A 15,036-nucleotide genomic window follows, 5' to 3' on the forward strand; every position below is an offset into this window, starting at 1 on the left:
CTCCTACTCCTGTCATTGAGTGTCTATATCTGAAAGCAGAGAAGATATAGCAAATCTTCAATACAAGCACTCACCTCACTCTTGCTCCTTCTCCTCCTCTGTAAGTGCAGATATTTCTCATTAATTATCCTCTCTAATCTTCCTTGTCTTTGTGGGACCTTGGTCTTTCCAGTCTTCTGAGATGAGCTTCCATTTTCTTGCCTACTCTTTTCCTTATTATTTATTTTCAGTAGTCTTTGGTTAAGTTGTGGACTTGACAGTGTTGAGTTCATGATTGAACTTGATGGTCGTATAAATATTTTCCAACCTTAATGATCCTATGATTTTTTGTCTCTCTTTATTTTTTGTATATTTTTTTCCTCAAAAAGAAATTGAGCTGCATATCCTGAATGTACAAATTGTAGTTTTTGTTCCTCCTTTTGCTTGATCCAGGTTTTGCCAACTTCATATCTTCCATGCTGCCTTTCCTCAGTCATAGTGGCAGTCAGGTTGATGATCTGCCTGGCCTTAGCCACAGTCACTTGCACACCAGATCAGCTCATCTGACCAATATCAAAGCAGTCATGTTTCTCCCATATAACAAATCTAGAATATCTCCCTTTCCTATCCATATTCAGCGCAAGGTTTTGTCCAGCCTTTCATCATCTTCACTTCTATAATAAATATCATTTCTTGGGCTTGGCCAAATGTAGTCCTACACACCAAACCTGCTGTGAGAGCTCTTGCACTGCCCCATCCATTTTGCAGTCCTTGTGACCTTCCTTTCTGTAGTGTCACAATAGTTTGCCTTAATGTTAAGGGATGTCCTGTCATCTCATCATTTGTATTGAAGCACCAGCTTCCTCTCCAGTCTTATTGCTGCTTTTCACTTCCCACTTTTCAAACTTTGTGAATGTTGAGGCGTGTGAATTTTGATGCTTTTTCCCCATCTTGCCCTTCATTTCACTCAAAAGTCACATACTTGTTGTGTTATTTCCCTCAAAATCCTTTTTCAAACATTTTTCCTCAACAGAAAAAAAAACACAGCAGCTTCTAAATAAGTAATTTGCTCTGGTTAGCATTTTGTCTTTACTTTCTCACAGTCCTTGATTTTCATGACTGCTCTTATTGTTTTGTTACTGGAGTCAAGTCAGAATTCTGATACAGAGAAACAATTATGGTTCTCTTTCTTACTGCAATGCAAAAGGGCTTGGTCCATGAATCAGTCTTCAGTAGATTTTTGAGAAAAAACCCACAAAAATATAAAATGTATTTCTAATACAGTTATGGTGTCCATGTGTTTTAGCATCATTCTTGTCCAATATTAAACTAATAGTTGTGTCTGTGAGTTTCCCAGTAAAGATTTCAGCATGAGAGGAATGTAATCAGATTGTGTGCCTCTAGATCCATGCTGTCATTACTAAAATTTTTATTAACACCTATGGCTGGATGATACAGAATGTAACATGACAAATATAAAAACTGTTTGCTAAAATGTATTATTGAATGTAGGACATTCTGTAAGATTATCACCACTATGCAATAGAAATATTCTGTTGTCACTGTCATCTCCAAATATTTTTCTGGCATTTCTACAAAATACATGTTCTGTGACTCTGATCCCTGCATGCTACTGCTGTTTAGGCACCTAATAAGTCAATAGGAGTTGAGATAAATACCAAGGGAATATCAGTGGCTGTGTTTGGCTGGAATTGTATTGAGGTCTATGAAACTTTAGTTTTCACTCACTCAGGCTCTATCAGACAGTCTGCAAAAACCAAGAGTTTCATGCTGGCTCCTTCACAAGTGTAGCAGTTCAAACAGAGTCTGGCAGTGGATTAATAATGTGACTCATGGATGTGACAGTCGCTGGGACCTTGCTATACTCATAACCAGACTGGAATGTGAGAACTGTAAATCATAAAATTCTCTGAAAATACATGAAACCTTACTGACCCAAAGATAGAAAAACAGTTTAAACTTGTGACATCCCCCTTGCTTCTTTTATCAGGTTTATAAGATTTAAAGGGAAAGTTCAGGGTGAGAAGAAACTAGTGATGAGATGGGCTTTTATTTTTTGCTATGTGTAGACAATAATTTTAAGTGTATGTTGTTAATAAATCTTATTCAAATCTGTATGGTTTCATACACTCATATTAAAATTCACAAGGTTTAAGAACTGTTGTACCCAGAGGGATCATAAAGTACATACACTTTTTTCACAGAAAAAATAGAATAAATCTCCAAGCTGGATTGTATCCAATTCATCTTTTTTCATTGTATTTTATTTTTCTGAGAGCTCAACATGCTTTAATTTTTATGAGACCTTACAGTCCACTGACACAAAAAGACACACAGCTCACTGCATGATAATATTTGGTGTGAGCTATCATGCAGTGAGATGATGTGCTCCAAGTGAGGAAAACTGTAAAACATAAAAATAGTTCTTTAGATAGCAGTGTCACCTACGTATCAGCGTTTGGCATTGATTATGTGTCTTAACTCTGCATTTTCAGTGTGTCCCTTCATTTTCACAATATCTGCATATTTTTAAGATGGATTTTTCTTCATGGAGTTCCTTTCCAACAACAGTGTTCTCTAAATGGAAATAGATTTTCACTACAACTAATTTTTTATTACTAAATATCCCATCAAAATCATCCTGGGTGTGCTTGCTTCCAGCTGAGTAATTCAGCCCTGAGCAGTGGCTGTCCCAGTCCAAGCCTATCTGAGAGCAGATCCACCCAGACAACCTTTGCTAAGCTGAGATCCTCTGCTGATCTTTCAGGTGCAGGGGGAAGGGACCACCAATTTATGACAATGTTAGCAATAGCTCTTTTCTTTTTTAACATCAGTCAGAACAATCAATCTGCTTGCAAACAAAGCATTTTGTAATGTTTGCTACATTTCTGGGTTCATAGAGAACTGTCATCAGAATAAAGCATCTCTTAAAAGATTTCCCAACTGCAAAAGCTCTTTGGGAATTAGATGACTTGATTCTGTCAATAATAAAAACTTATCCCAGACTTGATGATCTTCCTGGATTTGACGGCTGAGAAAGATTCTCTGATATCTTAAAGATAACTCTGAAAGCAAATTCCTATCAGATTTAGTCATAGAAGAGCTCCATGGGGAAGGAGGGCTCATGACACATATCTGCTTAGAACAAGAGATCCTATTATTTCTAAAATTCAATGATTTACAGATCTCTCCATTTTTCAGCTAGAGAAAAATCCCCGAAACCACTCATATCAATCTCCTTATTACACATAAAAATTTTGAAAAGTAGCAATAATTATTTATATGCTTTTAGCTTTCAAATGATCTCATTTATATATCTTTTATGCACAGTGGCCATAATTCCTTTATTATGAGAGGATACAACCTTGCTTCTTAAAATACCAATTTAATTTTAAACTGTGAGCTAACTAAATATTTTCTTTACTGTGAGGGTGGTGATGCACTGAAATAAGTTGCCCAGATAAGTTGGGGATGATGCCGTCTCTTTTAGTGTTCAAGTCCACACTGGATGGGGCCTTTGAGCAACCTGGTCTAGTGGAAGGTGTCCCTGCCCATGGCAGCAGGGTTGGAGTGAAATGATTTTTAAGATCCCTTCCAACAAGAAACATTCTATGATTCTATGGTTAACCAGCCTTTTGGAAGCAGTAGGTTAAATTTATCTTTGAGTTAAATGTTAGATATAAGTTTGAATAGCAAGTTTACATTTGCCCAGGAAATTTTTTTATTAAAAAAAAAAATTCAATATCAAAATGAATGAGGATGGAGCCTGAAGGGGATAAGCTGTGTCTATTGTTTAGGCAACGTGTTAAAAATTTTACCAGCACCCATCCCCAGTAAGTTTACCTGCACTCAGTGCTATAAAACTCTCCAAATAAATGAATGGAGTTCACATTAAAGTTCTTTTGGGGGGGGACACACCACAAGGAAATTGAATTTAGATTTTATTTTCTAACACAGAAGAAATGAATGTTTCCAAAACAGTTTGGCCTCAGAAACTGCAGGTGACCAAGCTACTAATGTGATTTTTTCACATGGAGTTGTAGCTAAATAGTGTCTGCCCTGGGAATTTCTTTGTACACAGCCAGGAAGTAAGATAAGCACTTGCAGGAGCAGCAGGTTTTATAAAGCCTGATTTCCTGTGAGTTTCATACAGTTCTGTCCTGTGTGCTTTATGAAGTATCTAACAGTAACATATGTGACTTCTCTGGAGATATTTTTATTCTTCAGTTGGGAGTAGTTATCTTGGTATTTCTCCCCTACTCAGCTACCAAAGTTTTAATAATACTTTGATAATACTTCTGTCAGCTATAAGTAAAAGTGGCTAATGAGATGCTAATTCTTTGGAAGTAATGTGGAGATAAAGGTGGACAAAGAATAAAATTGCTATAGGTACAGTTTTAAGACAAGCACTTGCTCATATGCCCAAACTCTCCTTACCCCATGTTTTCTCACAGAGGATAGGTATGCTGCTAAAGTGCATTATTTAAAGTGCTTATTCTGTGGGACATTTCAATTTTGATCAGCCTATACCACATAAGAATCAATTACTCGGAATAGAAAAAATAATCCATAGCTAACAGTGATTAAAGATATTAATTTTTAACACTGATTTCAAGCCAGTCCAGAGCAGAGGTTTTGATACCCACTTTGCCATCATTTTCAAGAAAACTTTGTGTTGGTAAGTATCTGTATCTATGCACAAAACAAAATATATATAGATGAAATCTGTCATTCATGTCTGTACATTTGCAGTGGAATTATAAAATGTATGCATACAATCTGATGAATTTATGTGAATCTGAAAACATAGAAATAGAATTGAATTCTTTTTTTGTGACCTCAGATATTCAAGGAATACAGGAACTTCAACGTTCTTTATTGAAGTCCAAACAGACACTAATTTGTGAGAGAGGCATTCATTTATTTCAGTGAGGTCTAGGACATTATCTTAATGTACTCTGAAATAAACTTTGATTGCTTTCTTCTCTGAGAGAATTTAACCTACAGCTGATTGATAACAAGAGGGGCTGCAGGAGTCTATAGGGTCAGATTTCATGATTGCGTTTGGAGAGTTCTGATTCCCTCATCACAATAATCTGTTTTGGCTTAGTGTTGACAAGCAGCATCATCTTGATTGTCACCAAAGCTGTTGCACAGTTCCCAAGTCTGGGAAGAGAAAAAAGCCTGTGTTTTAAAGCATATATTGTAATTATTTCTATTGGAAGGTTAATGGCCTCTTCATTTGTTTTCACAAAATAAATACCAAGTTTCTTCAATTTCCAGTCTGCTCACTCAATCACATTCTAGCTAAAACACTGCAAAATTAGTTTCATGTGAGTGGAGTTACCTCTAGGGGATTAATTGCTCAAAAACAGATGTAGAAGATCTCCCCAGCCTGACTTGTTGCTGCTGTTCTGCATCAAAATCCTGTCAAGAGGAGCTGGCTGAGGTTGCCCTTTGTAGGGGATGCTCAGCTCTCAGCCTTTAGGCCCTGTGCATGGTAGAAGAATGACAGGAGACAGACAATGTCTCAGGGGAAACTTGGCTGGTTTTTCATACTCTAGAAAATACCCAGATGATCCCAGAACTGTCACCATTCAGCTTCCTTAAGGCTGCAGTTTATCCTTTGGCCTTGTTGACATCAGTGGGATATAAGTACGTGGTAAAAAATATAAATATTACCTTTTTTATTTTTTTTCCTAGACTAAAGGAAAGTCACAGGTGACTTGTGAATACTTGTGACACTTCAGAGCCAGATAAAATACTTAATAACTCATTTCTTCCCACCTTCTTTGATGTACTCTGTCCTTTCCTGGAACCATTATTAGGAAAGAGATACACACTATAAAATTTTGTGCTATAGATGAGTCTCTGCTGAGAGTTGGGAGGTGAAAGAGGGAACAGGAAAAACAGTTCTTTCTTAATTAAACATTTAATTTAGGACAGAGCTGAATAGTTTTACAGCTTTTACCTCTGTTGGAACAAAAGGCCATTTCAAAAGAGCCATTTCAAAAGAATATCCTTCAGGTTCATTTTCTTTTTTTTTCTTTTAATGAAACAAAAATCAGATATTCTCAAAGCCTTGTTCATAACCTTAATTAAACATTTATGTTCCAAAACTTTTCTTTATCCAATGTAATATACCAAGTATAGATATGTTACTAGACTGGATTTGTTTGGGAAGCAAGAATACATTTCTGTAAGAATACTTGACTAAGAAGGTTCATCCAAAGAATTTTAGCATCTTTCTTTGGTTCATTTGTAGGTCTGGTTTGTTATGGTGTGTAAAATCTCATTTTTTGAGTGATAGCCTTTACAGTGCCTGTCAATAAATTTGCAGATTTGGGAAACATCCTAAATAGAAATGATTTTATATCTCACAATAGTTCTTTAGATGTTAGTCATCATGAAGGCATTTGTGGGAGATATCGCGATGTTACAGTCGGGCGGAACCCCTCCCCTTCCACTGTTACCTTAGCGTTAGCCCCCGTTATAAATCACCCTGTTCAGCCGTTAATGAACGCCAGTTACCGTACACCACATTGGCGAGTGCGTGTGCTTGGTCCGTGTGGCAAAGCTGCTGCCACCGAGCCATTCTTGATCCGGGACGCCACGCCCCCAGCAGCGGCAAAAAGTGGTGCCAGAAACCCGGGAACAATCCAGGAAGCGGGAACTGCCTGGGTGAGAGAACGGCAGCTGAAGCAGTGGGACTGTCTTTGGCGGGGAGGATGCTCCCAGAGGACTGGCGAAAAGGGAAAGTCTCGCGCTGAGGTCCAGCAAATGAGGAAGTCTCACGCTGAGGTCTGGCGAATGAGTAAGTCTCGCGCCAAAGGCCGGTGAAGGAGGAAGTCTCGCGCCTAGGATCGGCAAGGGAGAGGATGGTGTCCTTTGCAAAGGTTTTAAAATTCATTGACAGTGGGGCATAGATTGCGAGCTGGGAGACTTTATCCTCACGGTGTCGAGGCTCCTGCGCATTGGGGTAATTGGGCAGATGGAGGATATTCTCCATCCAGAAGTGTGGGATGATTGTACCGGGACCCTAGCGGAGGAGGCTATGTCCTCAGGCTTGGGGCGAAATCTAAAATTATGGTGCAGAGTCATGCAGGCTCTGAAAAAAGTTCAGCAGGGGTAAGAAAAGTGGAAGGCCACCCAGGACTGTTTGTGGGTGAGGTCCCAGCAGGGTGCAGACGATCGTGGGTCCGCTGAGCGTGGGGAATTACAGCCATGGGAACGTTCTTCGCAGCTCCCAAGCCCAGGCACCCCAGCTGCAGGGAAAAAGCGGTCATTTTGGGACAGGCTGCTAGAGGAAGCACGAGGTGCAGCTGCTAATTTGGGGGCATGGAGCGTGGTCGTTAGCTCGGAGGCGTGGAGAGTGGCTGTTAGCTCGGAGGTGCAGGGTGCCACCATTGACTCGGAGGCGCGGGACGCCACCATTACTTTGGAGATGAGAGGTGCCACCGTTGACTCAGAGTCCAAGGGAGCCTGGGTGGGGCCTCTGCCTTACGCGCTGCAGGGAGGCGAGCCCCAGAAGGGGGGCATGCAGACGCGGGCGCCATCGGCGGAGACGGAGAAAAAGGAAGGGCAAAAAAGGAAGGAAAAGACATGGAGGGGAGCTGACGCTGCTCGAAGCATGCGTTGGGAATCTCATTACAGGGCAGGAGGCGGGGCGAGCCTAAAACCTTAGCGTTACCCCCCGTTATAAATCACCCTGTTCAGCCGTTCATGAATGCCAGTCACCGCCCACCACACTGGCGAGTGCGTGTGCTTGGTCCGTGTGGCAAAGGCGCTGCCACCGAGCCGTTCTCGACCCGGGATGCCACGCCCCAAGCGGCGGCAACAGGCATTAACAACTGAGGCCCCATCTTTAAAACAATTTTTCTACTAGTTTAACAATTTAAAACTAGGCTCCTTCAAAAGAAAAGACCCTAGCTTATGCCATTAGTTGCAGCTGAATGTCTCAGTGATGCAAATCATTATATGTAACTGTGATTATATTGTTATGTGCCATCTCCATTCTTGCTCTTTAATGGCCCAGTCCTTACAAATTAACTCTAATGGACTTTGATCTATTTAATGAATATTTCTCCTTAGTGTGCAACATCTTTCATTTCTCTTCTGTATAAGCAGCAAATCCTTGTTTCACCAACTCAGTAACAGAACCTCTTAGATTATCTCTCTACCAAATTTAAAAGAGTTTGTAATTGATACATATCCCAAGAAAAGCTAAATCTGTTATAATTAATGCTAAAATAAAGAATATTGGAAATGCTTTGAAGAGTCCCTTTTTCAGGTTTAAGTCAATCTCTTTTATGGGAAAGATTAAAAGGAAATCTTTCTGGAAGAAATTATTCTTATTGTGCATCCTTTGCATCTTTTCTAAAATGTCTTTTTTAAATCCAGAAAATTAGAACAGCACTGCTTTTCTGTAACATTTCAATAGCTTTTTCTAGATGAGCAGAAGACATTATCACTGTCACTCACACACAGGGATTCTGTTCTTTTTTTTTTTCCTATTTGTTTTAACTGCTTTTTAGTGTTTAGGAGCTCTAGATCCTGGGGGAAAAAAAAGAAAAAAAAATGAAAAGAAAAGAACTTTCTTTTTCTCAAAACTTACGGCATCCCACTCAGATACTTAATTCTCATAATAATAATATAAAAAAAAAAAATCAAAGACTCTTCCAGTCCTAATGCTAGTTTGGCCCTCTTATGGTGAGCATAGACATTGGATTTCAACTTCTCTGCAGCGAAGCTGCAAGTCATGGTATGATTTCTACAGTAGATAGGAATCCAGTTAGTAGGCATGAGAATAAAGCACTCTCTTCAAAATTTCTGTACAGCGGATGTGAGTGCTAGAAAAAGTGCCAACTGAAGACATTTTTACCTCATTAAATGATACTTTTTACCATTATAATGTTTTGTGTGCTCTGCAGTGTGACTTTTCTTCTACTTCTTTCACCCATCTGTTTTTCATATAAAAGAGATCCACTATCTAATGTACTAAGTTTAGTTTTACAGGAGTTTGGAGAGGTTTTTAGCTATGCTAATCCTTCTTGTTCGTGTCTGTCCAGTTTTTGTTCGGATTTAGTTTTCTTCTAATTTACTTTTTTAATGAAAAACTCTTATAAAAATGTCTGGGTTTGACTTGTAAAACATTTTCAGCACTTTTTAGAGTATCTCCAGCAATATGCTGATGTATTTTGCAGCCCACTAGGCGACCTGCTGGCTAGAAGCCTCTGTTATACATGGGATATCTGAAAGATGCCCTTTGCCAGGACCAGAAGTAGCAGTCTTCTTTTTGTGTATATACATTTGTGGGAGGATTTAGAGCTCTTCCTGCACTTCATGCATGCTTCAGACACTGTTCCAGTCACCTTCTGCAAAATAAATATCACTGTTCTTTGTGTTGCCTCTGAGCTCCAGGCTGGAGTATGTACCACTATAGATATGTCTTCAAAAATACAAAGTGAACTGGCTGGAGACTGTACTCCTTAAATGAGGCAGCAGCAGTGTGTTAGGGGTGAGAGACAAATGCTGATTTGCCCTTTGTGAATCTACAGGTTTGTGAAAGGCAAATGCCACTGCCCAGACCAAGAAGCCTGCACTTAATGAAATTTATTAACGTGGCCCTTACTTTCTTTGTACATGATTAATAATTAGGGGTTAGAATATGCCTCACTTTTAGTCAGTCAAATATTATTCACTCAGCTCCAGTCACCAGGCTTCAAATCACTAAGGAAATACAGTGTAATATAGAGGAGGGAGTTCAAATTTAGTGATACACAGAAAGAAATGAACAGGAGAAAACAAATATAAGGATATTAGCTACTGAGATTTCTGCATTCTGCAAGAAAAGCCTAACAAACCAGGCCATTAAACTTTTCAAACAAAGCATTCATATCAGCTCAGGCTTTTGTCTCCAATCTATTCTTAGCTTTTCCATGTAATTCCTCTTGCATAATAAAATAAAAATAGTAACAATTTTAAACAGAATTTATTCTGGTGAGAGGCTGTTTATTAAACAGATTTACTGCTGAGGCACAGTATATTTTTTTAATCTTTAGCTTCCTGGAGAAAACTAACCAGATTTTTTTTTCTAGGACAAACCAAGCCTTTTTGAATGTGCCACAGCTTTGATTATTTTGTTTTATTGAGGACATGGGCAGTAGAAGAAATCCAGCAGGTTTTAATTATGCCTTGTATATTTTATTCTTAGGCAAGCATTAGCCAACACTAAAATAGAGAAGATTTAATGTACACACATTTCCTTGGCAGTTCTGGGGGTTAGGAACTGTCTACATTTCCTGGCAGTCTTAAGACAAAGAAGCTTCTATTATTCTCCTGAAAGGACATGGCTTAAAACTCTGACAAAATTATGGGTTGAAATTACACAACCCATGTTATGCAGGAGTTGGGACTACACAAAAACACTCCTTTGCTTCCCACCTTAAGTAATGCATATTTGATAGAAATATGGCTTATATTACACAATTTCTGCTCACATCAGAAAGATTATGGAGCTCAAAGATTGAGCTGTACTATAGAAGATGCAACAACACAGTCAGTGCAATGTCTCAGTGCATGAGGATGGCAGTTCTATTGGTGTTCTTGCATGAACATAACTATGAAAGCTACCTCAGACTGATGGTGCACACCAAGAGTTACAAAATAAAGATGTGCTCAGCAAAAAATCACAGAAACAAGGTTTTGAACTCACACTTCATCTGTGAGGGGCAGAGCTGCAGAACTGACCGGCAAGGATGGTGTGGCTGTGGGAGTGCAGTGTCACAGCAATGAGCACTGGACCATCAGGAGGGTGGGAGATCTCAGGTGCAGCACCCTGAGGACAGAATTTGTCTTTCCCCTGTTCCTGAGAAGTTCTGGATGACAGTAATGCCCATGGAACAGAGCAGGCACGCTCTGAGAGGCACAGAGGATGTGCATGAGGACTCAAGCACAAGCTAGCTCTGGTTTCTAGCATAATACTGACATGAAACAAATTTGGCCTTATCTACCTGTAGAAAATGATCACTAGTACAAGCACCAGCTTGGATGACAAATTTAACACTCCACTTGTGGAAAGTGCCTGGAGGAATATCACCATACATATCCAAACCTTAAATTATTTACTGTTGTTTTTAAGAAAGATTCTTTCCTTGACTTATCCTAGTTTAGAGGTGACATTACTACAGCAGTTGGAATAAATGAAGAGAGAGGTAAAAAAAAATAGCTGCATTAGACATTGTGCAGACTGAGTATATGAAACAGACTAAAAAATTAAATATTATGAACAACTTTTTAATCTTAACTGCCATATATACTCATAGCAAAACATACATGTCATTGCCATAAGTTTCCTTTAAATCTTATAAATATGATAAAAGAAGTGACACAATTTAAACTTCAGCAGAAAAGGTGGAAACTCATGACAGCTGGGCTCATCTGAATGCTTGGTATCTTCTTCAGGCTGCAGTGAGAAGCCAAGAGCCTGCAGCAGGACTTGCCTAGTGTGAAATCATGGATAGCAAGTAAGTCCTGGCTGTGGTGAAATATAAGATGTTCTCAAGTCATGTGAAATTAGAGATAGTAAATTGTAGTTTCTGATGTCTTAAATAAAGAAGTACAATGAAATCATCTTACCTTTACAATATATGTAAAGACTGGTCTAAAAAGACCATTAATGGAATAATATCTTGTTCAAATACAATAAGATATTAATAAAGTAAAAAGCGTTCACTCAAATTATGTCTATGCAATTCATTGCAAAGCTAACTTCCTGAACAAATATGACATGATTTTTTTTATTATTCTTTAGGAATTTTCAGGGGTTTTAATGCTTTCCTTCTTTTACTTCAAAGCATAAACTGACCAATTTCTTTTGTTCTCTGTCACTACTCCCCCTCTGCCCCCCTTGGCAGGATCAGAAGTGTCTGCTGTCTAGGGCAATAGCTCAGGACAGAGAAAACCCACAGTCAGGTCCCTGCAGAGGGAGTGTTGATACATCATTAATCTATCACTTTAGCTGATGAAAATGAACCACAGAAAGTGGCAAAGAGCAAATGCTTTGTATATAAGACAGATTGTTCCATAACTGTTCTTGTACAGAGTGAACATTAAAGCTATCCCAGACTAAGTCAACAGTGTACATCAGAGTTGTCTTCTGAAGAGGATCATGTGTGAGAATAATTGCTTATTTGCTGCTCTAGAGGAAGAACAAGAGTAGAATTCAAAAGCTAAACCAGTATGGGTAGTGCAAGGCACAGGATAAAATGCCTCTGTATGTGGGAGCTTGGCTCAGCTGCGTATTGGATCCACTTTCTTTGGACTTTCCATTAAAACTCTTCTCTTTATACCAGAAAGATATATGGGGAAAAAAAAACCCGAAAAATCCCAACAAAACAAAACCAAACCAAACAAAAAACCCAAAACAAAACAAACAAAACAACAAACAAACAACAACAACAATCGAAACAAAAAAAAAACAAAACAAAAGAAGCAATCAAATTTCTAAATTCTAACTTGTTGCATTTATAGAAGCTTACATGTCCACATAAAAAAAGTCGAAAACTTCCCTGACACATATATCCCAATCTGTGAATTACAGAAGATCACACTTCCTGACTTATTTCTCTGGATTCACCAAGAAAATGATGACTCAGACTGTGTAAGCAGTGTGTCACTCACAGACATTGTTTGTTTTCTTTTGAGCAAGGATGGATTTCCACTACTGGAGACAGGTGCTTACCTGTTTTGGCCACTGTATTGCACATCATGGGCAGCAATTCACAGAGCAGGGGTTTAGAGCAGAGGGAGCAGTGGTACCCTCTTCTTGGGGGACAGGCTGTCATTTCAGCTCATCTGAAGCTGCTTTAAAAGGAAACACAGACAAAGAATCCAACCTGCTGAGCTTTTTTCTTCCTCTGGTTCTGTAATGAAAAGAAGAGCACCTGTTTGGGTTGTGGGTAGAGTTATTGATTCTGGGTAGATCATAATGTTTCTTGGTTTACTTATTTTCTGACATTCTTCATGCTGGTGCTGGTGCTGCATAATTGGAATAGCCAAATGATTCTTCAGCTGGAAAACAGTTCAAAAGAACCTGTGACTCAAATACATATTAATATTTCTTAAATGAAGACTCAGGAGGATGCTCTGGCTTTTGGGGCCCTTGGGAAGCAAAGTTCTTGGTGAATGTCTTTTGACTCCTTTATGTTTTTTTTTCTTTAAATACCAAAATTTTGGCCTGATTGTTGAGCTTTTGATTTCAGCATATGTTGTACCCAGCATGAGACAAACACAATAAGAAGAGATTAAAGTATTTCCATCTGCTTAGATAATTTACTGGTGGTTGACTGGTAAAAAATAAGTCATTTTATCCAGACACTTGGGAATTACAACATAATTTTAATGCAGTCATAGGAAAAATCATTGTTAATTTGTATTGGTTTATTGCTACTGGCTTAATATAGGATTCAACACAATCTTGTTTGATTCCCTTGTCAACTGCAATGTCTTGGAAAACCTTGAAAAAAATGTCCATTTTATTAAATACTCAAAAGATACATTTATAGACCTGCTTTTATGTTTGCAAATCATATTGAACTGGAATTTTTGGGTGATTCTGGGAAAGGCAATATGCCTCTAAACCAAAATCTTTATAATTCCTGCATTGCCTCCATTATTGAACCTTTGTGTACTGTTCTGCTGAAGAGTCATAAAACCAGATTTCTGCAACAACAGCTGTTTCTTTTATCTGAAAACTGATGGCTTGCCTGTAGTACTTGTAAGTTTTCAGGAATGATTAACAATTCATGTAAGAATTGTTGGACCACAGAGAAAATGAGTAATTGAACCAAGTTTTTGGTAAACTAATTTCTTCTGTATGAATTTAGTAGGGATTTTTTTAGGAAAAAAATTTCCATATACTTGGAATGTAATTCTCATACACATTGTTCTTAAACCTACATCTGATGTTCTTTTCTGCTCTCTGTTGAACTAAACCCTGTTTTGCAATTTGATTTCAGTAGCAATTTCTCTTGAAAGTACTGCAACTTTCTAATATCTGTCTAGTTATTGAAAGAGCTCAATGCAGAGAAGAAAAGAAAGTCTCTTTTATTGAACATTTACTTGAAAAAGAAGGGCCAATTATTAAGATCTGCCTTAGGCTCCTGGTAGATCTCCCAGCACTTTGTATCCATGTAGAAAGAAGGATGGGACCTAAGCAGGACCTTGGACATATAGCAAGAAAATTACTAATTTTATTTAGTTTTAATTTTAATTATAATTATATTTAATATAAAAAAATAATTTAAATTTAATAGAAAATTAATTTTAATTTTATTTAATTTGAATTTTATTTAATTTTAGCACACTATTTTAACAGAAATACAAAGTCAGCAGACTTTAGGACAAACTCAGCTGTGGAGAAGGAAACATCCTGAAGAAGTACTGCATGGTTACATTTACAGTGTTTGTAACCCCATCAATCCTTTCAAACATAGATAGTAACACAACACCATCTTATCTTTAAATAAGAACAGGACTCAGTTCTGAATTTGTTATCAAAGACTGTAAAATTATTTGATAGGATTTTTAATGGAAAATGGTCTATTAAATAAAATTATATTGTTTCATGAAGTTACTCTATTTAGAAATGCTTTATTTTTCTAATATTTTGAAACTAAATAAGATGCAGCTTTAATTTTAAACATGAAAAAATCCTATGGGTCTGAATTTTATAGTGTAAAGAAAAAAAAAATTCTACATATGGGATTTATGGGGATTTTTTATTCACTCCTAACCAGAAAAGGGTATTAAAACATAATTAAAGTTATTAAAGAGTTGATGGTTTAAACATTTGGCCCAACTTCTGTTGTTTTTTTTTTATGTGGCTTGTAATAAAATTATATGTATATATTCTACTAAACATTTTTTTCTTTAAAGATTTGGTAAGTTCAATATCCAGGAAAAACATGATGCTAATTTGCACCATTCTATATTGGTTGTAAAAAATTGAAGCATTCAGGATTTTGCTCTTTTTTA

This window comes from Agelaius phoeniceus, chromosome 5, assembly GCF_051311805.1.
Source record: "Agelaius phoeniceus isolate bAgePho1 chromosome 5, bAgePho1.hap1, whole genome shotgun sequence".
Classification (NCBI taxonomy): Eukaryota; Metazoa; Chordata; class Aves; order Passeriformes; family Icteridae; genus Agelaius; species Agelaius phoeniceus.